Source organism: Rhipicephalus sanguineus, chromosome 2 (genome assembly GCF_013339695.2).
Source record: "Rhipicephalus sanguineus isolate Rsan-2018 chromosome 2, BIME_Rsan_1.4, whole genome shotgun sequence".
NCBI classification, from domain to species: Eukaryota; Metazoa; Arthropoda; class Arachnida; order Ixodida; family Ixodidae; genus Rhipicephalus; species Rhipicephalus sanguineus.
Genome location: NC_051177.1, coordinates 154,895,952 through 154,923,440, shown reverse-complemented (window position 1 = coordinate 154,923,440; position 27,489 = coordinate 154,895,952).

The window sequence follows — 27,489 nt, the reverse complement described above, 5'->3', positions numbered from 1 at the left end:
GAACTCGTAACTATGAAATAAACTTTTCAAGCATACCGCTCTTGGTGAATCGGGTGGAGAGCGCGCCGAAATCTTATGAAAGAAATTGGCCGCGTATCTGCGTGCTTCGCTGCAAATGTCGTCTAAAGACGATAGAAGAGGCGCTGCGTGAGATATATATGGACGCCATCTGGCAATACGCCGGGAAACATGAGTGCTGTGTTGCGGGCTGGTAGTCCCGGCGCAGCAGCAGGCGAAGACCGCCGGTGACCAACGCGACCGGCAGGCACGCCAGCCAGCCCGAACACGTGGTTTGGCGAAAAGCGCCGAAGCAGAAGAAACGTCCCCACTCAATGAGTACTTTCCACACATTCTTTTATTTACACGTCGCCTGGGTAAAACAGGAACGCCAGAGCGGCGCCCCATGGGATTCGTACAGTGCAATACAGAACCGAAACCGAAACACAACAATGAGCTCGTGTAGAGGGCACGGACGAAAGCAAGTTTCAGAAAGGTCGCATTTTCAGCGCAGCTTAAGAAACTAGGGTCTTTAGCATTACGTATGTATGCATTTTCTATTAAAAGTACACACCACCTAATACTTATCCAGTGATGTTGCGCCTCAGATATGCGTGATATTTACTTTTTGATCGACAACGTTCACAAGTATGAGCAGCCGTACCAGTTCAAGATGGCTGGCCCTTGGGCAAGTGGTTCAACTTTGGCCGGGTGGCTGAATCGAGGGACGTGCCGACAAACAGAAAGACAGACAGACAGAAAGACAGACCAAAATTTCTGCGTTTAAGTTCCCCAAGAAAGACTATCGTCTTTAAAAGGATACAGTGCATGCAAGCGGAATGGTTCGTTTGGAACACGGCTATCTGCTGACACTTTGCGAATACAATAAGAAGTACCGAAACCGCGTTGTAGAACATACACGCGGTCCCACTAAAGTGTGAAAGGAATCAATTTAGTGGTTTCGATCTAAAAAAACCACCGCATCTCAACGAAGTGAGTGATGATGAGTGGGCAAAGCACATGGGTTCAACTTTTGTTGCGCTTTAGATATCTTCTTCTTACGGTGTTTTATCATTTTATTATTGTGCTTCTTCACCTTTTGTTAAACTTTTTTCGCAGATGTTTTCGGTTTCGATTGTACACAGTGCTGTCGGTTTCGTTTTCGTGTACCGTGATGGCCGGACGCGGATGGACGGACAAACCTCGGTTAACGAGAGAAATAAAATTTTTCTCTGGCGCGAGCGCGCGCTCACTTATCATCATCAAGGCGCTCGAATAACAAGAGGAAGAAGAGTTCTTGGCGCGAGCGCTGTCGGTTTTGGTTTTTTGTAGTGTGACGGACGCCGATAATGCTGGGCCCTAAGGCACTTCGCCACTAAAATTAGAACATAGACCGATTTCACTTACTTCATGCATAGGCAAACTCATGGAGCACGTCATCCTTACGCGTCTCTCTAACCACATTGAGGAGAACGGACTCTTCCCACACACGATAGCCTTGCGCCACTAGTGCAAACTACGCCCGGCTTTTTTTTAACATTTTCTATTCGACTTACGCACTCAAGTAATGGCGCGGTCGGTAGACTGAAATGGTAATATATCACGCATTATAACATGTTAGAAACTGAAGTAATATGTCTTTTTTTTACGCAGGGTGGTGGACAACGTCTTCATTGATATTCGGTCAGTAAATTTTCTCTTTGTCGGGGAATTTGCGGCCGTCATTTTGGACAAAAAGGAAAAAGGACATCGTTCCGATATTCGAGGTAATTTGAGGAGCGGTGAAATTCCCGAATGACAACCAAAGTGTAGCAGTCACAATGTGGTTTCGGCTTCTGCACTCAGTTCTGGCGCATGCAGCATGCAAATGCATCGCCCGTGAGATTTCTTCCAGATAATTATATGCAGCGATTTCTAGGTCACTCTGGGTGTTAGACTCGAAAGCCACGAGGTAACAATGTACGCACAGCCCATGAGCTACATACGAAAGTCATGGCTTTGTGCTGTGCAGGATTGACGATGCTACTCATGATTTTAATAGTCGTAAACAAGTGAGGCTCATCCATATATTGTTGCTAATGTATATAGGCATGTGTGAGTACACTCGCATTACAACCATTGTGCAGGGAAATTTGTTGGGATTTTATTTGAAGTATGCACGGAAAGTACCCAAAATAGTGTATTTTCATGTCCCGGAATGGGAGTTCTTCAGCGAAGTACGGCACGCCACTGAGTCCCTCGCTTGAAACAGGCAAATTTTGAAAAAAAAAGAAATAAAATGACATTTTTGTGAGAACATTCTTCAAACCCCGTTGTTTTCGTTAAAATGCATAGGTTTAATCACAATTTTGAAGCACAATGGTGAGAGCGATAACCGCGAAAATTATTTTAAGAGACAGCGAAAGTACTAAAGTCAATATCTACTGAGATTTGTTTCTTTATGAGCAGTCTAAGTTGCCTACAGTAGCAGATTTCAGATACACAGGTATCTTGTGGTATTTACGATGTTCGCGATTATGTTTTTCAAATTGCGTTCCACAGGAAAGATAAATGAAAACCCACAAGATTTATTTTGGCCCGTTTCTTTTTGTGAATCTTCTGCTCAAGAAGTGCACCGTTTTTGGCTAGGTGAGCTCACATTTCAGAAAGTGGGAGACTGTCGGAAACCTGTTTTTTTAATGGCCAAGTTTGGATATTTTAGGCAAACAAGTTTTTTCTAGACAAAACTTGTTTCTAAATTACATTTACGGGTCTAAAACATGCGTCTTGAGCAAACTTCATGAAAATCGGGAATAGTTGCCGAGACCTTGTTTTCATTGTATCTGGAATATAACGCATACAATTAGTAAACTAGCTATTAAAATGCTCGCAATAAATATTACGAAAACCGCAACGTAATTGCAGTAGTTATTCTTGTTTGTTCACTATATAAAACAAGCGTTAAGCGTGCATTCTAAAAAGAGAAGGCGTGCAAACACGCACACAAGAAAGAAGTCAGGACACCACAAAAGCCGACTAACGACTGAAGAGATGCACAACGGTGGAAACAAAAGAAGGCACGAAAACTTATCTGCGCATGCCCATGCAATAGGCGGACCTATTAAGAGCGTGATCTTCAGTATTACATTCAACCACCCCAACAAGCTTCGTTACCGAAGTACCGTGTGCGAAAGTTTATCTTGTGTCTTGAAATACAGGGTAATGCGTAAGATATATTGGAAATGCATATACTGATGTCCAACCTACCGAAGGTGTTATATAGCATAGATACACAATACCCAATGAATAGTTAAGTTCATATTCAGGATACGCGTATCCTCGATTCATGCCTTAGCGTAACAGCGGGCCACAACAAAATAATCGGACTGAAAGGGGAGCAAAATCACACATTAGCGCTGACTAGATACTGAAAGGTTTATTGACCATCACCTATAAATATAAGCAGGTACACGTTACATGAACAGCCTCTGCTGCCTTCTCTACGCAAGATCACATTATGGAAAGACCTATCGGAGAAAAGCAAACTGCTTGTCAAACAAATCAACTAAAGCTCGGCTTTAAATACATGATAAGCCTCTACCGCCTCTGAGTTAACTGCATGTGGATGCTAATATACTATACTTGTATTTCTTTAAGCCAAATGAATGAATGAAAAACTTTATTAGTGCAAAGCGATTCTCCCGGCGAAAGTGGAGCCCTCAGTCCAGGGCCCCTGTGGTCTTTGCCATCTTGCGAGCTCTGTCGATCAGCTTGAGCTGTTCTTGAGGCTTCGAGCAGGACAGCGCAGCCTCCCACTGCTGCGGTAATACCAGCACGACTGGCATAGCATAGCAAGATTAGCGGTAGCCACCTTCTTCAAAAAAGTATTCCGTCGTTTAATTATATAGTATTAGTGCAACGTGCCGTTTCTCCAGTATATATATATATATATATATATATATATATATATATATATATATATATATATATATATATTACCGCAATACAAATGGATTCCGTAAACGACACCACACACACACGGTACATACTTTTGGGACGTTCGCTCGTGCTTGATTGCACATGTGTTCATGTGTCGAGAGCTCTGGATAATAAGATGGTACATCCTGCAAAACTTATTTTTGGCAGAAAACACAACATTGACACCAAATATATTCCCAACTTTCTTGAGGATGTGAGCTAATTAATGCTTATGTGGAATGACCACACACTTTATCCGTTTGTGTTATTCTGCTCTTTCAGGGGTACCTTTCTTCACTTACCGCAACAACTTTTCGCGCTATTATGTGACAACGGAAACAGGAAATGCTGCTTCCTGCAGACTTCGAAGCTGAAGTGAAAAGCTTTCTTTTACCCGGTGTGCACAGTATTTTCTCCAGTGCTGATTCCTGCGTTACTACAGCAATACCTCGCTTCACAAGCTTACAATGCCCGGATTTAAAATTCGAAAGCGGCTTTGTAGACTTTGGGTTATAAGACCAGCACATATGATCCTTTGGAAACTCGAGTATTGAGCGCAGAAACCGAATCTCTTTGTCTACGGGCAGTTGTTTGCTGAAGCATAGTCCCCTGTCTTCTTGAAATGGGCTCAAGATGTAAGCAAAGCTACCATATCTCTCCGATTTTCCCAGAAAAATGAAACAAAAGTTGGCGAATCGGAACACGCCACTAACCTATTCGGTAGTCTATCTTGAAAGGCCGTATCGAGTTTCCCGAGGAAATTGGCACTTAAAGGGACCGACAACTGGCCAGAACGTGGGATTAGATCATGGTATAAATGAAAAGACCGTAAAATATAGTGACCGATTCCAGCATCCTTTTCGCGTTGCGAATACAATTTATATTTTTAAATCATGCGTAAAAGTAACAAAAACCGGCATGTCGCGCATCCTAGCGGATGAGCCTTGAAGCTGGAATATGAAGTCGATCACTTTGCTGTACGTAGTCTGATGCTGTAATGAGTGCCATAATTAGTCCTCAAAGTTAGAGTACGTATATTATTACCCAGCCCCACTAAATTCTGTGCTGCTTACGAGGTAAAAGGAGCTGCGCGGTGAGAAGCGGCGCGGCCTTCGCGGGCGCCAGCGGACCATGCCGAGCCGCGGCGCATGCGCGCGATGTGCACGCATGCGCAGTAACTCACTGCGCTCGAACACGAACCGCTCTCGCGCTCACTGTTTGCAGCATATGTTGTCTCGTGTGTATAATCACTTCATATTCGTCGCAGATGGAAACATTCTTATAACAAATGTTTCCGGGCGTTTTCCACGTTACCATACCGTGTTTAGGCACTCTGACCTGTGAGCTTCCCGCTGCGCTGAAGAAAATAGGTACCATGAAAGTTGGTTGTCGGTCCCTTTAAAGGGAAACTAAAACGAAACAATGAGTCAGCCTAGATCGATAAATTGCGGTCTGAGAACTCTAATGTCGAGAATTTCGCCATCATAGGTTCATAATTAGAGGAGAAAATCAAGTCCAAAGTTCTATTTTTAAATTTCGCGCCGAAATCTCCTTGCGTGACGTCACGGATTTCAAAGTGTATTTATGGCATTGTGGCACCATTAGCTCAACAAAATTACCCCAAACTTGGCATGTTAAGTCTATGGCCCTCTCAGAGGACAATGTAAAACTTCATTTTTACCGATTAGGAACTACGTAGTCCCTAGTAGGCGCCGTCAGAACATGTGACGACACGGCCAATGGTGCGGAAACTTCAACAGGGCGTCGCCACCCACATTTTGGTTTTTCGCGTGTTCTCGCTTACTAACCGTTTTCTCGCAGCAAGCGCGGTATATTTGGTATCGTGAAAGAGTACATTACGAATATGAGAACAATCGCTTTGCTCTTTAGTGTGCCTTTAATATAGGAGCTGCTTGCTCTGGACTCTATACATGAGCATTTTTGTCGTTCTTTTTTTTACTTACGGAGAACCTTTCCTTTTCAGGTAATAAAGGCTGAACATAAATGCGAGAACAACTTGGTGAAAAACTCAGCCAAAATCCCACCCTTGTCAATGAATTGCTTGCCAACGCTTGTTCTGCGTGTCATTCTTTGTCTTGCAGTGGGGTTGTTTTGTTGTGGTGCGCTGTTACACTGAAGAATGAACCAATACCAACTCGCCCAAGTGGGTGTCTTACTGCAGTTTATGTATCTTCGATACTACCTAGCCCTAGTGCTATTGCAAATGCATTGCACATGGACATACCGACAAGCCTGTGAATGATATTGTTATGCGTGAAGGAGACCGAGACGTTACGGCGGAAGGGGCCGTGTATTATGGAGGTGAGCGTAGGAGCGGCCAACAGGTGGAAGATCTCAGCCTGGTCGTCTTCCATCTAGCTGCAGCTCGGAGCGACCAGCGCGTTCAGCTGGTGGAGGCCCGCACGTTCACTCGTATTCGTTACCCTCGCAGATACGTGCAACATTCCTATGCTCGCAGAGGAAGCCCGGCGGGCGAGGTAATGCAGTCATTTTGGTGTGAACAACTTCAAGCGGGCAACATGGAGAGCTTGAGTTTTAGCAGCTCTTCTACCATTCGCCGTGAGGCGAGCTATTGTATACGTGACCTCTGTGAGTTGAGAATAACAAACGGTCCATTGTATGAGCCTGAGAACTTTCGACATATCCTGCGTTTTCGTACCCGAGTCCATAGCCACACTAAATCATTGGTCTGGTAAGTTACATGGCGGTGGCGAACGTGGTAGCGCGCTTTCGATCAGCCTTGCGATGTCAAAGTGCGTAAACGAGCAATACGATGCGCCTCTTCCGCAAGGCAGAGGGTTTCGGTGACAGTGAGGCTTTAGTGCGTAGAGAAAGATGAAACTGTGTCGAGTGTGTGCCGCGGCGCACGTGCATACATCAGAAAGAAAGCACTACAGCCGGTAGTGTCGTGCTTAGCGGTGTTGAAGGCGTACGTTATAAAAGGCAGTACTTCATCCCAGTTATTGTGGCCGGATAGAGACGTACATAGGGAGCATGTTTAGAATCCTTCGGTTGGTGCGCTTCCTAAGCCCATTTGTGTGCAGATGGTGATATGTCGAGTGACGCAGGTGGGACTCACTCAATCGAAGCAGCTCCTCTACGATATCCGCCGTGAATTGTCGTCCACGGTCGCTCATGATCACGCGAGGTGGGCCATGTCGGAGGACAACGTGTTGCAGCAGGAACACCAAGATGTCGCTGGCAGTTGCGGAGGGCAGAGCCGCCGTCTCACAGTAGCGTGTGAGATAGTCGACGCATACAATTACCCATCGATTGCCCTTGGCTGATCTTGTAAAAGGGTCCACGAGATTGATGCCCACTTGTTTGCGAGGTGTGCTTGGACGTGGCATCGGCTGTAGGAGACCAGCTGAACCAGTAGATAGATTTTGTGGCGCTCACACTGCATGTAGCTGGCCACATATATCTCAATAGACTGTCACATTCCTGGTCAATAAAGACGTTCCTCAGTATAGGGAACGTGATATACGTTGCCTACAGACAGACAGGCATAGGCGAGCAGCGGAATGCACGTCAGCACACGATGGTCACTGGAGAGAGAACATGATCTTTATTTCGCGCGTATTGCGGCACGCGGTGTGGGCGCTGTAAGCGGGTGCGCACTGAGCGCACCGCTCGGAGTTCATGTCGCTGTAAGCGGGAGCGAGGGCGTGCCGCTACAAGGCTCTCCCCCGTGGCGGATAAGGCGGGTTTTTTTTCTTCTTTTGCTGAGCAAAAATAGATGCTATGTAATTCGCGCCGACGGGACCGTTTAAATTAAAGGAAGTGAAGCTGATACATCTGAGTTCGGCATGTACGCTGGTTTCACGCGGTCGATTGCCACAACGTCTGTGCGGCCATTTACAGTCACTGTGAAGGTCTTTTCGGTACGGTTGAGCACCTTGAATGGACCCTCGTACGGTGCCCTAAGTGATGGCCGGATGTCTTCCCGTCGCACAAAGACGTGACTTGATGAAGCAAGGTCTTTGCTTACGAAGGCGTCATAAGTGGCAGGTAGTCGGGCGGGAGTCGGTCGCAGGCGTTGACATAGGAGTCGCAGTTGTTCGACGTAGTCAGGCGGTGGCAGGTCGGTTTCGGTAGAGGCGAAGAATTCCCCAGGTAGGCGGAGGGTGGTGCCGTACACCATTTCGGCCGCTGTGCACCCGAGGTCTTCTTTGATCGCTGAGCGAATTCCGAGCAACACGAGGGGAAGTACCTCAACCCATGAAGTTCTGGCGTCGCGAGCGATGAGTGCAGCCTTCAGCTGTCGGTGCAGTCGTTCGACCAATCCGTTCGCGGAAGGGTGGTATGAAGTTGTATGAACGTGACGTACACCGAGGATACGTGTCAGCGCTATGAACAACTCGGACTCACTGACGGCCGCGGTCCGTAGTTACAACACTGGGACAGCCGAAACGAGAAATTCATCCGGCAAGGAAAGCTGATGCCACGGTGGATGCCGTGATATCGTGTAGCGGGAATGCCTCAAGCCAGCGTGTGTAGCGGTCGACACAGGTGATGATGTAGCGCTTTCCTCGCGATGAAGAAAGTGGACCGACGATGTCAATGTGAACGTGGTGAAAGCGACAATCTGGCAAGCGGAATGGCTCAAGGGGAGATTTGTTGTGTCGCGTCGTCTTTGCACGCTGGCAATGCAAACACTCACGAGTCCAACGGCGGACGTCTCTGTTGATGCCGGGCCACACAAAACGAGAGGCGATGAGACGTTGTGTGGCGCGGATGCCTGGGTGACTTTCTCCGTGCAGCTTAGCAAATATTTGACGACGATACAAGTAGGGTACAAATGGGCGGGTGCGGCCGGAAGAGACATCGCACGCAACTGTACCCGAGGAGAATGGCAGCGGCACATCAGACAGCGAGAGAGAACTGGAGCTTGTACGTAAGTCACGAAGTTCACTGTCAGAACGTTGTGCCTCTGCAATTGCCTCGAAGTCCACGACATCAGATGTTACGGCACTCACATGCGAAAGGGCGTCGGCAGCAGCGTTGACGGGGCCTTCGATGTACCGCAGATCGACAGTGAATTCTGAAATGAAGCTGAGATGCCGAATTTGCCGGGATGTGTAAGCACTGTGGTTTCCGCGAAAAGCGAATGTCAGCGGCTTATGGTCGGTTAGCACGTGGAACACAGTACCTTCTAGTTGGTGGCGAAAGTGCAGGATTCCCAGGTAGACGGCAAGAAGTTCACGGTCGAAAGTGCTGTAACGCGTTTCGGCAGGCTTTAGGTTTCGGGAGAAGAAGCCTAGTGCGCACCACGAGTCTTGCGGAAATTGCTGCAGGACGGCACCAACAGCGCCCGAAGAAGCATCGGTGATCAGCCGCATGGGTGCATTTGGTAGCGGATGCACGAGCATTGTCGCATTTGCGAGAGCAGTTTTAGCTTCCTCGAACGCCACATAGTTGCAGTTGTCCACTCAAGAGGAGCTGATGGTGCTTTGGTCGACTTGAGCATTTCGGTGAGTGGCAGAAGTATCCGGGCCGCATTAGGTGGGAAACGACGGTGAAAGTTCAGCAGTCCAAGAAACTCGCGCAGCTTGCGAAGTGATGTTGGGCGAGGAAAATCGCGCAGGGCTTGAACTTTGCTTTCCAAAGGCTGGATGTCTTTAGGTGTGACAAGGTGGCCAAGAAATTCGATGCTGCTTGCACCAAAAACACACTTCGCTGTGTTAATGGTCAACCCATGTTCCTGGAGTCTTGAGAAAAGCAATCGCAGATGATCGGCGTGCTGTTCAGGTGAAGAACTTGCCACAAGGGTGTCATCGAGGTAGGCGACGATGAAGTGTAAGCCGCGTGTTACTTCACTGATGCATCGTTGGAATGTTTGGATGGCGTTCCTCAACCCGAATGGCATGCGGACGTAGTCAAAAAGTCCACAAGGTGTTGCAATGGCGGTCTTTGGTATATCCGATAGCTCGACAGGAATATGGTGGTAAGCTTTGACAAGATCGATCTTGGTGAAGATTGCCGTTCCAGCTAGTGTGGTAGCAAAATCATGAATGTGGGGAAGCGGATATCGATCAGGGACAGTGCACCCGTTCAATGAACGATAATCGCCACAGGGGCGCTAGTCACCTGGGTCACGCTTCGGTACCATGTGCATGGCGGATGACCAGCTGCTTGACGATGGGCGAATGATGCCCAGCTGCAGCATAGGCTCAAACTCCCTGCGTGCCGTGGCAAGGCGATCACCAGCAAGACGTCGTGGCTTGCTGAATACTGGAGGTCCAGTTGTGACAATGTGGTGCGTGACGGTGCGTCGCACCGGTAGTTCCAAATTGTTCGGTTTTGTCAGTTCTGGATAATCAGACAAAATTGCAACAAACGAGCTTGCTTCGAAGTTGGGAGCCGTTTGCACAGGGGCCGACACAGGCGCGAGGATGCCTTGCACGTACAAGCTGGTAGCACAGTCCACAAGGCGACGAGAGCGGATTTCCACGTTCAGGCCGTAGATTGTAAGAAAGTCCGCTCCAAGTATGGCGAAGCGCGCATCAGCGACGATGAATATCCACCGAAATGTGCGGCGCAGTCCCAAGTCCATGGTTAGGGAGCGCTCTCCAAACGTGGCGATTGCGGAACTCTTCACAGCCTGTAGTAATGCAGCTCTCAGCGCGTTGCCGATCGAGACGTAAGGCAGGAATAACGCTCACATCAGCGCCCGTGTTGACCAGGAAACGACGTCCTGTGATCTTGTCTGATATGTAGAGCAGACGGCTGCGTGTCGCTGTGGCGTCAGGCGAGTCAGTCGCCGCCATTAGAGACTCGCGTTTGTATTTTCCTGCCAGCGACAGGGTGCCCGGCATTTCATAGCGCTGGCGTCAAAACGGGCGTGATACCAGCAGTAGCCGTCACAGTTGTTAGTTGAACGAGAGCGGGAGGAGGAGCGTGAACGTGAGCTGCCGCGGGTACACCGAGGTGCCGAAGTCCGCATCGCAGCGATGGAGGCAGCGAGCTGGTCCACTTTCTCTTCGAGGCGAGAGTAGCGCGCTTCGGTGTCGGGTGTCATGGCGGTCGCTGACGCAACAGTGGGGCCGGCGGGGGAGTAATCGTAAATACGGTCAGCGAGCTCCGATAGCTTCTCTAATGGTATCTCACCAGCAGCAGACCGGAACTAGGTTTTGGGGCAGGCGTTGCAAAAATAACTCGCGAAGCAGCGGGCTTTCGGAGAATAGCGTGCTGTCGCCGTGTAGCTGGCGCATTCGGTGCAGCAGCTGCGATGGTCGTCTGTCTCCGAACTCGTCGGCGCAGGGGCGTAGGCAGAAATTTTTTTCGGGGGGGGGGGGGGCACCTCCTTGATCTGTAGTGGGGACGAGCAGGCAGATGTGGTTGAGTGTCATTTTCTGCTCTGTATGCTATGGCAAAAAAAAATTTCGGGGGGGGGGGGGGGGGGGCACGGGCCCGGTGTGCCCTAACGTGGCTACGCCCCTGCTTCGGCGTTGAGGAGTTGCTGCAGGCGGCTGCGCTCCGAAACCGTTCTGCGCGTCAGAACAATGGCTTTGAAATGTTCGTATGGCTCGGATGGGTGTGGCACGCTCAAGACGTCTTTAAAGTCGTCTGCAACCTCCGAGAGCAGCGTCGAAACGACATGCAAGTACTTCACGCGTTGTGAAGTGATGCGGCGCAAGTCGAATAAAGCTTCCAGTTGAGTGAACCATACTGCTAGGTTCTTTGTCCAAAATGGCGGCAGCCACACCTGCACATTGGAAACGGCTTCCATGTCCGCGGTTAGGGCTGGATCCTCGTTTCCCACCGTTGACTGCGGTTGCTGCGGTTGTGTGCCGTTGTCCGCTGTCGTGCTCGTGTTAGTAGCCATCACGTCCGGGTCACCAAGCTATAGAGAACGCGATATACGTTGCCTATAGACAGACAGGCATAGGCGAGCAGCGGAATGCACGTCAGCACACGATGGTCGCTGGAGAGAGAACATGATCTTTATTTCGCGCGTATTGCGGCACGCGGTGCGGGCGCTGTAAGCGGGTGTGCACTGAGCGCACCACTCGGAGTTCCGGTCGCTGTAAGCGGGAGCGAGAGCGTGCCGCTACACTCAGTACGCTAGAACGCCCGCGCGGAACGTAAATATAACAGAGGGACATGCACATGCACATGTCCCACTTACATAGGGTCATCGTGCATAGCACTCAGAATAGCTGGCCGAAGTATCTCCGGCACCACCTGGAGGAAACGTGCACCACTGCTGGAAAAGTTCCTATGCAGGAGTACATGATGTACACAGAAATGGTGCGCGTATTTGCCGTGAAGGGGGATACTAATTTAGTGTCGTTTGGCTGTTCCACTTTCAGAATCTGGAAATTTCTGCGACACGGCAGCTGCAAGGTGGTCGAAGACATCGGCGTTATAGTCTGCAGTGCTGAGTGGCATACGTGAAAGGAGGTCCGCGGCGGCGTGTCCCCGACCAATCTTATAAGAGACGGTGAAGCTGTACTCTTCCAACGCAATCAGTGGTGGTCGCTGACGACTGTGAAGGGGCGTCCATACAAGTAAAACTGAAACCGTTGAATAGCAAATGCTATGGCTAGGCATTCTTGTTCTGTGACGGTGTAATTCTGTTCTGGTCTACTTCAGGGAGCGACTTGCGTATGCAATCAAGTGTTCCCACTCACTGTAGCGTTGAACTAGGAAGGCATCAATTATTCCTTTGTTGCTGGCAACCGTGTGAAGTTCTATCGGAGCTGAAGGATTGAAGTGCTGATGACAGGTCGTGACGTCAGCAGGAACTTCAGCTGACGAAAAGAGGAGTCGCACTACAGAACCGTCTCAAAGAAAAAGTACTTTCGTAGCAGACATGTCAGCGGATACGCGACATCGGCAAATATTGGTATAAAGCAGCGGAAATAGGAGCAAAGCCCCAGAAAACAACGGAGCTCCTTACAGAGAGCGGTGCACTGAACGCTTCGATGACTGCTCTCTGGCGATCTGAGTGTATTCCATCCTATCCGACGAGGTGTCTCAAAACAAGGCTTTCGCGGTCTCCGAAGGGGCTTTTCTTTGAGTTTAAAACAAAGCCAGTATTTCTGATGCAGTTCAATACAGTATCCCGACGCGAATTCTGTTCGCTGAAGGTGCGGCCAAAGCTGACGACGTTGTATAGGTAGCACATGCACATGTCCCACTTTAAGTCCCGAAGAATAACGTGCATAAACCTCTCGAAAGTTGGCGGAGCGTTGCACAGTCCAAAGGGCGTTACGATGGATTCAAAAACGTCGTCAGGGGTTACAAATGCAGTCATTTACTTGTACTCAGGATGCATCGGAATTTGCCAGTAGCGGGATCTGAAGCCTACTGAGGAAAAGTGAGAGGCCGAGTGAAGAGAGTCGATGGCGTCATCAATACGTGGAAGTGGGTACACATCTGTTTTCGCTACAGCACTCAATCGGCGATAGTCGACGCAAATTTACAAGATCCGTCTTTCTTTTTAGCAAGAAACACTCGAGCTGCCATGGATTTGCCGACTTCTGTATGACTCCCATTTTCATCATTTCGTGCACCTGCTGGTTAATAATCTGGCGCTCTGATGGTGAAACGCGGTATGGCTTGGGTGTAATCCGATTTGCCTAACCCATGTTGATGGTATCGCGTGTTCGAGAAGGACGGATTTAGGGTATGCTGTCCTTCTGGGCAAAAGTCGAATACGGAGACGTGCTTCGAAAGCACATGCACCACCGTTCGGCGTTGACTCGTGCCAAGCGACTTATTCACCTTTGACAGAAGAGCCGTTTGACGAACTGTGGCCACGATGTCCTTCCGGCACATCTGTAAGCTCAGTCATCCATAAGGCCACGTGTTCTCCGCTAACGACGGCTAACTTAAGACCACCTGGTAGCGTCACCGGCTCCGTAGAAGAGTTAACAGCCCATAAGCCAGTGCGTCCATCTTTGATTGACACCACACAAATTTGAACCAACACATTCTTCTTCATGCAGTTGATATGCATTGGTTCTACTTTTGCATAGACGTTGGTGGAATCGCTGCCGCTACAAACGATAGGAACATGAATGGTCGATTATTCAGGTATGATTGTGTCGCCACAGACGCACAATGCCATTTCGCAACTCGCAGGGTTTTCCATGAGTCCTGACGGTACGTGACTTCTTACGAATATCATCCCTTTACGGCAGTCCACAGTGGCACCACACTTCCGCAAATAGTCTATGCACAAAATAACGTCATGTGCTGAGAGGAAAATAATGCCGAGCTCCGTCATAATCACGTCGCCTCCCAAAAACACGTCAGCACTACACGGTGACATCACAGCGGTGACATCACAGCGCGTAGAAGGGTATACGAGCCGTTAGCTGATGTCTGCCGAGATAGCACGTGCTCCAGCGTTCGCGACCGCGCCCTTACAGTGAACAGTTGCTGCTTGAGTCACGCAGCCCCCCCTCCCCTGGCGTCTCCGCGTTTCTTCGAACTGCCAAAGACGGGCGGGGCGTTTCCTCTCTGCTTGAGGAGCAATCAATGGCAGGCCTCGCAAACGGGATGACGTTATCGCATGCCCCTCCATGCGACGGAGATGGCCAGCTTGTTTCATCTCTGCTTCAGCCCTGGTCCTCGGCAGCGCTTGCGAGCTTTTACTCGCGGGTACAATATACGATGCGCGGAGCGTCGTTATCGATTTGGACTTTATGGAGAACATGACGGCGAAATTCTTGTCCATAGTGTCGATAGGATCTTTATCGCAATAAAAATATACAGAAACCGAGGAAGCGGACTCGTCATTTTTCTGGAGAGCTGCACTTACTCCGCTGTAAAAAGTTCGACCGTTGGAAGAATAAAATAATCCGACACCTTTTTCATTGGTTTTGTTGTCACCTTCACTGCCCTTCATAGAGGCGATATCTCCTCACCACATCTTTCTTCATAAAGCACGCGTACAATGTAAGCACTAAGCTTTGAGCCTATAGGATTTCGCGCTAGTCGGCTACACCCTGTTATCTCCGCTTTGGGAGTCGGAAACGCGCAAAATAGAGCGAAAAAATTGGCCGCGTATCTGCGTGCTTCGCTGCAAATGTCGTCTAAAGACGATAGAAGAGGCGCTGCGTGAGATATGGACGCCATCTGGCAATACGTCGGGAAACATGAGTGCTGTGTTGCGGGCTGGTAGTCCCGGCGCAGCAGCAGGCGAAGAACGGCGGTGACCAACGCGACCGGCGAAGACGCCAGCCAGCACGAACACGCTGTTTGGCGCCAAGCGCTGAAGCAGAAGAAACGTCCGCACTCAATGAGTACTCTCCCCACGCTCTTTTCTTTACACGTCACCTGGGTAAAACAGGAATGCCAGAGCAGCGCCCCATGGCATTCGTACAGTGCAATACAGGACCGAAACCGAAACACAACAATGAGTTCGTGCAGAGGGCATGGAGGAAGGCAAGTTTCAGCGCAGTCGCATTTTCAGCGCAGCTTAAGAAACTAGGGTCTTTAGAATTACGTATGTATGCATTTTATATTAAAGGAATACACCACTTAATACCTACCTAGTGATGTTGCGCCTCAGATATGCGTGATATTTACTTTTTGATCGACAAGGTTCACAAGTATGGACAGCCGTACCAGTTCAAGATGGCTGGCCCTTGGGCATGTGGTTCAACTTTGGCCGAGTGGCTGAATCGAGTGACGTGCCGACAAACAGAAAGACAGACCAAAATTTATTCGTTTAAGTATCCCAAGAAAGACTATCGTCTTTAAAACGCCAGGCCTGCGCGGAAAGCGCAGCACAGTCAAAGCGAAAGCTGGAAGAGCGAGATTTCCAGAGACCGTGCTAAACTCTCTTTGGGTAATAATACAAGTACACTAGCAAGGTACCCACTACGCCGTAAATCACAATATTTGTGAAGTTGAGAAGCACCTACAACGCCATTATTCGTCATTCTACGCAGAATCGAGGTACCAGCTATACATCTGTAAGGCATTATGTGCACTTTGTTGACGTGACAACTGATGACGATGAAGAATTTTGGCTCAGCCCTTTACAATGGGTTGGATGCTTTAAACGGCTCACGAGTTATGTAATTCGCATTGTGTGACGCCCGGTCTCTATTGCACTCTCCCACCATGCAAGTTAACATACGTTGACGTGACAAAGAGAGAGAGGGGGGATGAACTTTATTGAGACCCCAAGGAAATGGTTCATGGGCTTATGGGCTTCCTTGGCAACCAATACCAGTGCACTTGTGAAGAACTCACTACGCTATAAACGATCATAATTGCTGTGAATTAGGGAAGCAGCCACTATGCCATTTTTTGTCATTCAACGGAGAGCCGTGGTGCGGTACGGTACGAAGAACTTTATTTAAAGATCCGGAGAAGTGCCACTCCTTAGGGTGACACCTCGGGCCGCTCCCACGTGGGGACAGTTAGACCGAGCCTAACCGTGGTACCCGCTAAAACATGTAGAGAGAGAGAGAGAGAGAGCAAGGTTAAGTGAAAGGCAGGGAGGTTAACCAGAAGTTTTTCGGTTTGCTACTCTGCACTGGGGAAGGGGTAAGGGGGGATAGAAAGGTAAGGAAGGAAAAAAGAGTAAAAAAAAGAAAAACACACGCACACTCAAACACGGGAGCATCATAGTCGTTTAGCGAGGTCGGTTGAGCGGAGAAGCTTCAGCAGCGCCTTCGTCGTTTTCTGGTTGGAAGCTAGAACGTTCCGGCACTCCATTATTGATTGTTCAGAAGGCGGCTGGTCATCGAGGCGTGCTAGCGTTGCTGAGAGCTGTTGTCTTTGGGAGCTGTAGTGAGGGCAGTGACACAGGACGTGCGCAATGGTTTCCTCACTGCCACAGTGAGCACATGCAGCACTGTCTGCCATTCCGATTCGGTAAGCAAAGCTGTTCGTGAACGAGACTCCAAGCCACAGGCGGCAGAGAACTGTTGTTTCGGATCGGGATATTCCGGACGGAATTTGAAGTTGAGGTGACCGATCCAGACGGTGAAGGCGGGTATGCAGAAAACCGGACGTATTCCACATTGAATGCGTTAGATCACGTGCGAGAGAGCGATTCTTTGATGCTGCATCGGTTCGTGATAATGGAATGTCTTCCTGCACGCTACCTTCATGAGCATTCTTTGCAGACTTATCGGCATGTTCGTTGCCGTCGATGCCACAGTGGCCTGGAAGCCACTGAAAAGTTGTCATGCCTTTTGTCTTTTAATTGCTGTTAGGTTTGCCTTATTTCCAATAATAGTTGGTCTTGTGCACCACGACGTAAAGCTGACGACAGACACTGCGGGGCTGACTTCGAGTCTGTATATATGCAACATTTCAGTGGCGACTCTAGTTGAATCCTTCGAAGTGCACTGCGGAGTGCCGCAAGCTCCACAGCAGTTGACGTAGTCCTATAAGACGCTCTAAAATTATAGGTTTTGGCTTTCGCAGGGAAGATAACAGCTCCTGCAGATCCCCAGCATTTCTAGAGCCATCCGTGTAAAGTTTAACGTGGTCTGCGTATTCCTCGTGTAGCATCAGCAGAGACAGTTGCCTTGAAGCTGGCGACGAGAACTCCGCCTTCTTCCGAATCCCCGGCACTGTCAAACGAAGTTTAGGCTGTTCCAGGCATAAAGAGGGTGTCATGATTCTTTCAGGAGGTGTGTAGCCTGTTGGAAGGCACTCTCGTGGGTCCGTGGGTCGTGCGTCCCCGATGTATGTAGTAGCCACCTCTCGTTTAGTTCGTGGAGTGTCCGCTAGATGGCGGTACTTGTATATGATGAAAACACGGCTCAAGGCCGGCTAGATAACTGAGGACGACAAAGTGGGAAGCTCGAGCAGAAACCACGATTTCTCTGAGGAAGACGACGCTCGGGTCTTCGGTTCTTCGGACGTTTTCAAGGGCGGTTAGATAACTGAGGACGACGAAGTGGGAAGCCCGAGCAGCAACCACGATTTCTCTGAGGAATACGACGCTCGGGTCTTCGGTTCTTCGGACTTCAACGCCTGATGCTCACCACCCCTTCACGAAGCGGTTCTGCCAGTCCGATCCCGCAACCCGTTCCTGCAGTGGATACTCCTGTCCACCACTACACAAGCCCTACATCAGGAGAAATGGCCACCGCCGGCGCTTCACAGGTGACTGTTGAGCAGCCGATGCGAGATGCGAGATGTTATAAAACTATACTTGTAGTATGATGAAATATGATGAAAAGATGTGACGTTATGAAAATATGAATGATGTCATATATGGCACCTGCCATTGGACACCTGCGAGCATAAAAGGCACTCGCTCTTGGTGCGCACTCGTAGTGTTTGCCAACGTCAACGTAACACCCACATAAGAACCGCTTTCCCTGCATTTCACCGATCACAAAGCGGTGATAATGAAGGGACCACGGAAACCAACAATAGGAGTTTGATGTTTAACATTTTTCACGTGTTTACTTTAGTGGGGCGAATTACTCGTATTCACGGTTTACCGATGATGCCCTCTGGAGCTTCGCTTCACTCATCATCGCTCACCCCGTGGATATGCTGCAATTTTTTTGTACCAATTGAAGCTTGCCTGGATGATTATGTTCCGGATGACATCATTCTGAGCGAATCTGAATTTTGCTAAAAAGAGGTGGCGTTTTTATAGCAACAAATAAACAAATATCTGCTGTTCCCCTCGCTCTTGCTGCCTTCCTTGAATGTGTGTGGATACGGTGCAAAATAGACCTTACAGATGTCATTATTGGTGTTTTCTACCGGCCGCCCGATATGTCTGGTGGGTCGCCTTGTGAATAACATAGAATACTTAGCGACTTACATATACGTTTATCTAGCTCTATCTTCCTCTTTTTGGTGACTTCAAATTTCCAAACCTTTATTCGGTCTGACCTTGTAATAATCCCATGGACAATAAAACTCACACCTTTCTTTGTTCATGATTGGACTTTTCTCTTTCTCAGCTAAATTTAAGGCCAATCCATCGCTCAACTACAGCGGCGAGCCCTTGATCTCATCCTAACAAATAACCCAGGTGCTTTTCACGCATTTGCTGCATTAAAATGGTCTTTCCGACAATGGCATTATCACCTGATGCATCACGCATCCGTTCAGCTAAAATAAAACTACCAATAAGCAAAATCACTGCTTCAGCCATATTACTTTTGAGACAATTATTAACCGAAAACTGAAAATCTTTTCTGAGATTTTCCTCGCTCGTTATTCACCTTGCTCAGTTACACAAAATCGGCTTTCGCTGAAAAGCAAATTGAGTAGCCTTGCAGAGATGTATGCGGCAACCATAACCATCTATCATCATAAAAATTCACCTTGGTTTACACATCTCCTTCATCGTCTTAATAATAAAAAACGCTTGTACCAGCGAGCGATGATGAAATATTCGGCAGATCACCCCGTTGTTGGAATCGGTTTTATGCGAAGCACTCAGCGAGTACTTCTATGCTGAATTTTATGGCTTTGAGCCAAGCGTTACGAGGTGGATTGACGTGTTTTTGTAAGTGTAGTAGCTCGGTGCACAGGCACGTCGCCAACACTGGCGTTTAAATGTTGACTTATGCTGCGACATAACGTCAACCCTCACGTTAGAAGAGTACATACGTCAGTATTATCAAAACTAAGTACACTTTATGGTGCAATCATGTGAATATCATACGAAAGTTTCGTTATTGTATTCCTCCAGGGTCAAGCAATGCTTCAATATAGCTTGCTGAATCTTAGGAATAAGAATGTTATGTTTATTAGACTGCTCTTAAAGCGGAGCCAACACTGGAACCACAGACGTTAATCTGATATGACGCCTCCATCGTAGGAGTACATATATAGTATTTATTGCTGTCTTGTAAAATTAGATAGCCCGAACCAGTTGCACCGACATTACTCCTGCATAGGCTGTTTTTCCAAACCAGTTTATAGACCTGGCGTGGCTCTGTTGTAGAATACCTGATTGCCAAGCAGAATGTTTGGGCTCAATTTCTGGAGGGATCCTAATTTTTCTTCTGTCCGCTCGTCTGGTCAACGCTGCCGATGTCGGTTTTTCTTAACGCTCTCGCATTTAAATTACGAATGTTCTCTCAAGAAACTTCGAGGGCGAACTAAGACAGGGACAAGATTGAGGGAACGAAACTTGTCCCTGTCTCTTTTTCCTGTCTTCGTTCGCGCTCGAAGTTTAATGAGATGTATATATACCAACTAGCCCGTCTTTCAGTCTTACCAATGTCTGCTCTTGCTGTTCCTGGCTACATATATACTGTCAATCACCTGTGGCGCATACCCGTACACCGCGACCCGTGGTAAACTTGTATGTGCCACACGTGTCTGGTGGAAAGTCATCACCCGACAGTCATATTCGTCAAATCCTCTTGCCCTCCCATGCTAGTCTTGGTCAACACCAAGTTCAGGAGGCGATCATAAGAGCACCCAGACATAGGCGGCTCGATAGATAGATAGATAGATAGATAGATAGATAGATAGATAGATAGATAGATAGATAGATAGATAGATAGATAGATAGATAGATAGATAGATAGATACGCTCAAAGTGCCAAACGTTCGCTAAGAAATGAAAAAAAAAGATGAAGAAAAAACGCTTGTACCGAGAAGCGCTTGATGCAGATATCCCGTCGTCACGAGTCAGGTACCGTATTTGCGATAATGAATGTCAGTCCCTGCTTAACAACTCGTCGTCCTTTCATCAGTGACGACCTATGATTACGCTCATGAATAACTGACGTAAATAAGGGCGAATCATCAATTCAACTTTTCGTCCTGAAATAGTCCTAACCGATACTGACGCAGAAAGAGTCAGCGAAACTGACTCTTCACGATTGCTTATTGTTGCACTTTCATCCGTTTTCCAAAATATAGACATTACATCTCCACAGACTTCACAGTCACATTTCTATGTCAGAATTTTTCATCAGTGAATCCGGAATTTATGCTCTGCCCAGCTGAAAATGATAACAGAACGTGCCTTGGAGACTACAGAAATTTCTTTTGTCACAACAAGATTTTTCTCTAAAGACTACGAATTGCTGTTGTGGCGATACAATTTTCTGTTGTGCACTGCATATTTTTGTCATCGCAAAAGAAGTGTGTTATGTCGAATGTGTGGTGAACCACCAGAAAGCTGAAGTACTACGACGACTGTTTATAGTACTGTAAAAATATGTCGTCACAATAGGAACCTGACTGTTACTATAGGAATGTCCCTGCTACATGGTACAAAATTTTTTAGTACTACAGAAACGTGTACTGCTACAACAGAGGCTTGTGTCTATTCAAGTGTGACAAAAGAAGCCTTCTTCAAGTAATGCGACAAAATTTTGTAGTACTACGGAAAAGTTTCGTGGTACAACAGGAATTTGTTGTGTAAGCATGCGTCCAATTGTGACAACGGAAGTGTCTGTTGAGTAACGCGACAAAATTCCGTAGTACTACACAAAGCTTGGCTACAAAAGAACCACTGCTATCGTGACATCACTCAATGAAGTAAGAACATTTTTACATACTGGGTTTTCTGTCCTGAAACATGCCTTTGTGCACATATAGGTACACTGAAAAACTGATTGTGCTGTATCACTAGAAATGAATGCTAGTGCCCAATGTGCCAGTGCACGGGCTAGTGTACAAAACAGAGAAGCAGGCAGTCATGATGCAACTGCCCTAGTCATAATTATACTTGATATAGTTGTAGCTTGGGTGAGTTGGTGATTCAATTTCATTATAGCTGCATGGCAGAAATTGAGCGAAGACAGAAGAGAGGAAAAAACACAATGCCTGCGATGTGTCCTCGGTTTCTGTTCATATGTGATGTGCAGCCATGTTGACATGAATACCCATTTTAAAAATTTATAATATGGCCATGGAACGGCCTTGCCTTTGTATCTTCAGGAGCGAACTATACATGCAAATGAAAACAGCAAATTAAGAATTACATTACAATTTCAAGAACTGAAGCTTCACTTTTTGGGGTTAGCACAGAACAGCATGTGCGTATCCATGTCCTTGCCGAGATAAAATTAACAAAGTGGACAAGAGAATGTTTCGTGTTTTACATTTTGAAAACATAATGAGGCATGGTGGAGCAGAGTACTCTGGAATAATTTATACCATATCCGGCCCTTAATGTGTACTTAAATCACGTTTAAAGTGCATGCATGGTTTTATATTTAACCCTCATTGTAGTGCGGCTATCATGGACAGATTCAAATGTGCACGCTTCATGGTAAGCAGTTCAATGCTATAGCCACTAAGCTACAACGGTGGGTAAAAAGCAGAATGAACTGAGGTCGTGCATATCTCTCTAATATCAATAATTTTTCGCAAGTACAGAAGTCCAAATGAGTTCTCTTTGTGTGGTCCTTCAAAAGAAAAGTTAAATGCACAAGAATTACCACAGCAATACTATGCTTACGAGCACAAATAAGTGTACAAGTTTGAAGGAGCCATCATTATAACACCATGGCACAGTGAAAAGCATTTTTAATGAATTCAGGTCGATCGCACGCATTGTGGGAATCGATTTCATGCGAAGCCGACAGCAAGTTCTGCATATGCTACTTATATTTTTGCTTTGAGTCACGAGTTAGGAGGTGGATTGACGTCGTTGTGTAAATAGGTTAGTTTTGGCCATATGAAGGGCTTACCGGGCATGTCGACTACACTGGTGCCCAAAGGGTAACCTATTGTTCAAAATAACATTTGTGCTCACGTAAGAGCACCGATGTCAGTTTTATCGAAATGGAGCGCACATGCAATGGGCATATCATTATCAGGGCTGGGCAAAGATACTTTGAAATTGTATCGCGATACGATACAAGATACTCAGGCAAGAAGTATTGGAGACACAGATACAAGATACTGCCGCAAAAATTGTATCCGATACGATACTTGGCAATTGTATCTTAAGATACTTCGATACATTCTCAAACTTGTTATTATAGATCCATATAATGTAGCAGCAAACGCCTATGCACGAAAATTTCTGCTTCAAAATTTCTTAACTGTGACCTATTTTGTTTGACTTGAATGAAATATCTGTTAGTGCCTCAAAAGTTTTGCCCTACTTGCTCAATGTACATTAGTTTTCTTCCAAAACAACTTATTTGGGTTTGTTGTAGCTTCTTCAAAGGAAAATTTTTTGTACACTTCGCTGACAGCGGTACTTGCTTTGCACAGCTTGCCGACCATCTAGCAGGTTGCCATATAATCACAATAACTTCAATAAGAAGCCTTCTCACGACGGCGCAAATATCGATGGGGACTTTTACCTTGTTCGCAAAAGACAGCGTTCACAATACTGTATATCTGGACAGGTGTACAGCAGCAACAACACTGGTAGCGACATATTTTTCCTTTTTTTGGGGGGAGGGGGGGACGCATGGTGTATATTAGGGGTTTGAGCCATTTGGCTAGCGGCCCGGCCCGCACACATAACCGTCTTCGTCTCATTTGTTTTTATTTTCTAAATAAGTATGTTTGTGAGCTGCACAGACATGACTGGTCTCAAGCATTCCTTTCGTGAGGAACATGTCGTCACCATGTGCTAAAACATAACCATGGAACAAAAACTCTATATTTCAGAATTCGCGTCCAGATATAAGTCATTCTGTACATCGCTATCGACGTTTCTCGAATCCTGACTCCAAATTCCCTTCAGAAACGACCTACATATATGAGATATGGGAAAGGCTTCCTTTCAAACGTCATTTTGTTCAAACTCTCTCCCACCATCTTCACTGTCCCGGCCCTTGCAACTGAATTTCGCGACGGCGGCCCGCTGGCTATAAGCACAGTTTGAGACACCCGGTGTATACGTAGATGGCGTAAAACTGCAATGATTTGCCATATTCTACTTATCTGCTGGCGTAAAGGATTCTTTGTTGAGATACTCACTAACGTGCAGTCTTTTTAGCAATTGTTCTTCAATCAGGGACCATGTGCAACACAGAAACATCTCAGATGTATTGTATAGTTCCATAAAGCGTCGCAGGACACCGCCGCTATTCGCGCTATTGCGACTTATAGCTCCCATTACGTGACGATTCGTAATGCGAAAAATATTTAAGAAAGCCTGAAACAGGAAAACAAATATAAGTGAAATAGAGAGGTGGTTGTGTATCAAACAGTAACATTGAATGAGTACAGAAACACAATACAGACGGCGCCCTTAATAGCTATGAGCATGAAGTATTGTCAACTTACTTTTTGAGACAATAGAAAATTCAGTGCCTATGGAAAATTGCCTGAAACGGCTCGTTGGGACGCTCATGAGCAAAACAGCATTCAGCAAAACAAAGTCTCTCGAATCCCCTTCCTAACATCTTTAAGATGGCTCCGAATGATTTCCATTATAATAATGCAAACTCAATTTCGCTATTTTCCTAAGCGGTAAGCAGAATGTTTTCTACTGTGTACTCAAGGTACGCTCACATAATTATATATTTGTTTTCAAAATCGCCTAGGCAACGTGTAAATGTGTAAAACGTAGTGGAAATTGAGTAGACAGAAGAATAAAGCAGAGATTTTATTTCAGGAGCGCGTTACAAAGACATACTGCAGTGACCAGACCAGAAAAACAGTGCTGAGACTTATGTAATGTAAGGGATGTAAAATGACAGCTAAGAAAGCACTTGTGCTAATAATGAAATTATGATTTCATAAATTCTTTGAATAAATGTAGCAAGAAGTGAAAATACGGCACGCCAAGATGGTTTCTGTTAGGTAAACGCTTGCTCTTTTAGATCTAGCATCAGTACCAGTGGTGCTAAGGTTGTTAGATTCTTATTTGCATATAAGTTAATTCATAGCATGCAAGCCAAACATAAATCCACGAGATCATTCAAATCGCTGATATATAAAATGCACGCGACGCAAAGGAACCCCATGCTTGCACGCATCACATTTCGTTACGGAGCAAGACGCAAGACGCAAGAGAATCTTCAATAACGACACTGTACCAACATCAGAATTTGCGCGATAGATGCGGCGCAGGACAGTGGTTAAGAGCAAGTGTCGCGGCATTGGCGCAAATGAAAAAAAAAAGAAATAAATCGAGCAAATAAAAGGTACGTTGCCTGGGCGTAGACGTCCGCGCGCTTGTCTTCATCTTGTGCCCTCACTGGGGTACTCTGGCGGAAAAATAAAATTGCGTCACTTCCCTAAGAGTAATTCAGATGGCTTAGTGGCACCAATGCCAGCTTCAGAAGCGGAGCTTGGCCAGCGATTATTGTTTCGCACGGTTGTGTTGCGATAGAAGTATCTTGTATCTTAAGATACACGATATATTATCGAATGTATCAGAAATACAGATACAGATACTCGTCTTTTTAGAAGTATCGCGATACAGATACAAGATACCCATAGAGTATCTAAGATACATGTATCTTCGATACTGCCCAGCACTGATTATTAGCAGTGTTCGTTGGTGTATTCCTCTAGATTCGAGCAGTGCAGGAATTGTACTTTCGGAGCCATATGACTGCTTATGTCATGTTTATTTTATTGCTGCAAAAGCAGATAGCCAACAATGCAAGTTCTATAGATGCCGCCCCAACATGTCACCTGTTTAGGGTATTTTTCTAAAACAATTTTAAGCTGTGGCATGCCCATGTGGTTGAATACTTGACAGCCAGTTTGAGTGCATGAGTTTATTCTGACTTGAACCGTGGTTTTTATTCTATACGTCCATCAAGATTTTGGCTACCCGTCAATGCTATTGATGCCGGCAACGAATTATCTGCGACATGAGTTATCTTCGACACGAACTATCCGCGCCACTGGCGGCCATGTGGCATTGTTAATGTTTGTCGTAAATGCATGCCCACCTGTACTAATTTTGGTATATATTAGGTTCAGCATAAGGAGGGCCAGATGTAGGCAGATAAGATAAAAATTGTCAAAAGGCCTTTGGTTCCTAAAGAAATGCTTCGCAATATAGCCAACAGTACTCCGTAAACTTGTTCTCTCATTGCTTTATGTAACCTTGTTAATTCTTTAAAAGATTTACCGAATATTTTCAATTTATTACTTTATTCTGTGTCCTACTCATATCTAGCTTTAGTTTTAGTTATGCGACGGACATACGTATACGCTAAAGCAATCATCTGTCGAGCGCGAGAGCGTGCGCTTTTCCTGAAGTGTGTGATCGAGTGTCGTAATAGTAGTGTATATAACTGCGTTGAGAGAACTTATCATTCATAATACAGTATTACATTGGTGTTAGCCTGATAATCAACATCAACCCACTCTAGCAGTCAGTCCTTCCATATGGGCTCGTACTCCGGCTCGTGCCGCTGAAAGCCGCACGTCACTGGCAGCAGTTAGCCACTGTAAAGTTCAATCTCGGCGTTTTTAGCTTCTGATTTGTGTAGTAGAAGATGCAAATATGACCTCGCTTGAGTCAGATACGATAGAAACTACATTTGAACGGATTTCAGATTTTTCGTAATTGAATACCCACGATCTTCAAGGTGATCGTAGCGCACGGAGTACAGCACTAAGCCTAATGGTCGGGTCGGCTAGAGTGAACTACTGCGGCTCCATAGTACGCGAAACATCAACAAGGAGGACAAAACATATGTCCAAACGCCTAAAGAAAGCTTAAGTGTTCAGTGGGCCAGTTCAGACGCACGATATTTTCTACATAGGCATGACTAACCGCTTAGCGCGTCAGTGCGATTGCCGCAACACATCTGCGGTTACGCTAATATGTTTTGCGGCAAAACGTGCCAGATAGACGTCCTTATGCTAGACAACACATTACAAACAAATTACCTATCTTTTGTTTTTTTTTTCAGTCACTAAGGGACTGAAATCTGCGTTTCTAATCGAGAAAATCAAAATACTGGCTGGCGGAATTCGTCATAACGTCAACAAAAAAGATGTCGTCTCTCGTCTTCCAAGTGTGATGTAGCGGTAACGTGTCAGACTCAGAATCCACGGTGCGCTGAGGTCCCTCGCTCGTTTTTTTTTTTTTTGTCGCAGTGCTCGTGTTTCAGCCCTAATTAAGACAAATCAAAGCCCTATTTCAGCCCGTAACGGGTGTCCCAGTGTGCAGCGCGCCAGCGTCCGGCGTGCCCAGTGCAGCGTCCAGCGTCCCAGTACCCTGCGCGACACTGGTCCAATAATCATGTATGGCACTGGGACATTGCCACTGGGTTTTCAAATAGGGGTATGCCGTCAGGTCACTTAGCGGCGGCTTCTTCGCGTGTCACAAAGCGGCTCTCAATCAATCACGTCATCCTCGGTTAGCGTGAGGCCATCGTCCAGCCTCATATGAAATGAAGAGAACACTGCGTCACTCTGGCGGACCACATGGACGCGTGGATAGCAGTCGAGCGTCTTCCAGGGGTGTTCTGTTTTCAGCCCCCTCACTTGCCGTGCGTTTCAATGTGTATATTCGCCGTTAATGTGTGTATTGGGACAGTGAGAGAGAGAGAATTTATTTCAAGGCAGAGAGATCTGTGAATCATCCGTGGCACACAACCGCATAACATGAACTGTGGTATGCGGGTATGTGCCACATGTGAATCAGGGGAAGGATTTTATGAC